This window comes from Ictalurus punctatus, chromosome 13 (assembly GCF_001660625.3).
Source record: "Ictalurus punctatus breed USDA103 chromosome 13, Coco_2.0, whole genome shotgun sequence".
In the NCBI taxonomy this organism is placed as follows: Eukaryota; Metazoa; Chordata; class Actinopteri; order Siluriformes; family Ictaluridae; genus Ictalurus; species Ictalurus punctatus.
The window spans coordinates 19,082,238-19,085,918 of NC_030428.2; the positions used below are offsets into that span (position 1 = coordinate 19,082,238).

At 41.5% G+C, this 3,681-nt stretch overlaps 1 long non-coding RNA gene across 1 annotated transcript; it reads left to right on the top strand.

Annotated features, from left to right (window-relative positions):
• Window positions 1-2,630: 2,630 nt before the first annotated feature.
• Window positions 2,631-3,462, top strand: LOC128634527 (uncharacterized). Its single transcript, XR_008397723.1, has 2 exons — window positions 2,631-3,241; window positions 3,315-3,462. It is a non-coding gene; the product is annotated as an uncharacterized LOC128634527 (long non-coding RNA).
• Window positions 3,463-3,681: the final 219 nt, after the last annotated feature.

Here is a 3,681-nt window from a genome sequence, read left to right on the forward strand (position 1 = left end):
AAGGACAAGTGATGCCCATGTATTTCCCCACACTTTCCTTTTCACAAATCACCATCCCTTTCCGTTAAAATGGATATACTAATAATTACCTAGAGTTCAAACAGGGAAATGTGATTGTGTGAGTAAATATATTATCTATCTATCAATCTATCTATCTATCTATCTATTGTCCACTCCAAAAGTATTGGAACAGCAAGGCCAGTGCTTTTGGTAATGATATTCTTGCACATGTGCATAATTACATACATAGATGGCAACTTGGTTTATCCCTGCACAGAGCGCAGTGCTAAGGAAACTCTTGGAAAGTGACCAATATGAAACCAAAAAATTTGAATTTCACCAACAATCTGTCAAGTTCATGTATATATTGTTACGAACCCAGTAGGCGGGGCCTAGAGAAGGGGGAGAAGACAAAAGAAAACCCATCCTGCAGTAGGTGGGGCCTAGAGAAGGGGGAGGAGACAAAAGAAAACCCATCCCACCACCGACAGACACACAAATGGAACATAGAGCAAACAGAAATACATTGGATAACGTAACAATATAATCAATGAGCATGGAGTAGAGATGGATAAAAGTAGGATCAAGGCAGCGATGTCATGGTTCAAACCCCAGACAGTCAAAGAAATGCAAAGATTCTTGGGGTTTGCAAACTGTTATCAGGGGATTCAGTACAGTGGCAGCTCTCTTGACCTCCCTCCTCAGGAGGAAACTCAGGAATCGCAGGTGGAATCCCTGATGCCCTGAAAGCTTTTAAAACCCTGAAACAGTTTTACTACCACTCCCATTCTTGCATCACCCAGATCCTGACCTTCAATTCACAGTGGAGGTAGATGCTTCAGAAAGTGGTACCAATTCAGTCCTCTTCCAACACCACAGTAAACCCTCTAAACTCCACCCTTGTGCCTTCTTCTTTAGAAAGCTCTCCCCTGCAGAGAGACACTATGAAATGATGAATCACAAGTTGCTGGTGATCAAGGAAGAGAGGAAGAGAGGAGGCACTGGCTACAGGTGCAGGTATGCAAGGCATTTTGTAAAAGATTGCATATTAATGTCAGGCTCTCCTCAGGGCACCGCCCAAAATGGCAGAGAGAGAGAGAGGTTGAACCAGGTGATTGGCTGGTTCCTGTGAGCGTGCGTTCACAATCTTCAGCACAAGTGGAATGTAGGAAATTAGCTATTTAGAATAAGCACCAAAAATCTGGAGACTAGCAGATCATCTCAGAAGGGGAAATTTTTGTAAACTTAACATGTAATAGCTGATCAAATATTCATCCAGTGTTAAGTTGAAATTAGTGTATTTATTAATTCTGCATAAGATATTACCTCCATGGCCACTGGCAATAATATCCTAAATATAGTGAAAACACTATATTAAGAGCACATTAGCAAGATCAGCATTTTAATACATTAATACATTTTAATACATTAATTTAATACATTTAATGTAATTTAATACATTAATACATTTTAATACATTAATACATTTAATACATTAAAATGTATGAAATGTATGTATACATTCCCAGCCTGTCCCTCAATCAACCACAACCTCACTGTACAGCTTGGCTCACTCACACTCATGCCAACCAGGACGGCCAGGAACCTTGGGGTGATTCTTGATGACGGCTTGACCTTTGCAGACCATATCTCAGCAACTGCAAGGTCCTGTAGGTTCATCCTTTACAACATCAAGAAAATCCGACCCTACATCACCAAACAGGCTACACAGATTCTAGTCCAAGCTCTTGTTATCTCTAAACTTGACTACTGCAACTCACTGCTTTCAGGCCTCCCAGCCAGCTCCATCAAACCCCTTGAGATGATTCAGAATGCTGCAGCGTGCCTCGTCTTCAACCAGTCCAAGAGAACCCATGTCACACCCCTCTATATCTCTCTCCACTGGCTTCCTGTAGCTGCCCACATCAAGTTCAAGGCCTTGATGCTCACCTACAAGACCTTGTCAGGAACAGCACCCTCCTACCTCAACTCTCTCCTGAAGGCCTACGTTCCCTCTCGCAATCTGCGATCGATTAGCGACCGACGTTTAGCAGTTCCAACTCAGCATGGCGCAAGGTCCCTTTCCAGAACCTTCACACTAACTGTTCCTCACTGGTGGAATGCACTTCCAATCTCAATCCAGACCGCAGAATCTCTCACCATCTTCAAAAAACAGCTAAAGACCCACCTCTTCTATGAACACCTAACCAACTCATAATAAAAATAAATAAATAAATAAATAAATAAAAATTAATAACAAAAATGCACTTACACCTCTACTCTGCACTTTACTTCTTAGGGAATTCAATTAATAGATCTTGTATGGTAGCACTTCTTGTATTGTTCTCTGCTTGATATATCGCTTTGCTTGTATCTTTCTCATTTGTAAGTCGCTTCTGCGACTTTGTAAAGCGTCTGCTAAGTGAATAAATGTAATGTAAATGTAATGTAATACATTAATTTGTAAACATGAACACAAGACACTTACCTTTAAATTCAGACGAGACATAATAAACTATTCTAATGCACAGAAACTAATCTAACACACACACACACACACACACATACACACACACACACACACACACACACACACACACACACGCTGTCACAGCTCAATCAGATCAGAACTCAAATTCCCAAGATGCAACACTCACTTCTCATGCACGTATGCGCTCACCATCCCCAGAGTTCTGATCAGACACACCTGGCACCAATCACACACACACACACTCTCACCGCTAGTACTTAGGGAAGTCATTCACCCATAATCTATGCGAAGTATACGCTCAGTCAACTTGGTTCTCTGCGTTACCAAGCCGTTCTAGTTAGTTTGTCTTCTTGTGATCCTCGACCCTTGTTTACGGTTTCGACTACGCTCTCTGCCTGACCCCGTTTGTGTTGTTCGTCCGATCGATTGACCTTTGCCTGTCTTACGACTACATTTCTTGTACTTCCCGATACCACGCTCTACACCTGCCGCCCGCTCCTGCTTCCATGCCGATTCGAGGTTCGTGACACACACAAATAGCAGAGATTCTGCTAAGAAATTTTGGTGCCGGCCAACATGTCCTGGAATAATAAAGTTTACTGGACAAACTGGAAAAAAATCTGGTCATACCATTTCAGTGTTTATTTTGCATGGTAACATTTTGGATTATGCATAGTATATGCAATTGTGGCAGTGGGGGCATGGTCAAGCGTCAGCTGTGGATGGAGAGGAGGCGAGTCAAATCGGCAGGTAACACGTGATTTTCATGTGTGTTGTATTAGCTCGAGTTTACTAATGTGTCTGTGCATGTTTGTGCTTTCAGTGCCTCCTGTAACAAGAGAGAGACAGAAAGAGAGAGAGAGAGTCGACCAGCACAAAGACACATGTGTGTGTGCATGTGTGTGGTTGAATGAGTATGCTGAAAATCAAAAGTAAAAATAGAGAGAATAAAAAGCCCTTCTGAGTTGTAATCAGCCTGCCTCCAGCCTCCTCGTTTCCAACCCAACCCAGATGTGTTACAGTGATATAATAATAAAAACAAAGCAATCAAGTCAAATAAAAGATAAAACTTTATTACATTTTCTTTTCCACACTATTCCAAATAACAAACAGCAGTCATGGATTTAGCATCTAATAAAACAGACATTCAAAACAAAAACAGGGCACAGCAAAACATAAAACTGCAGTTT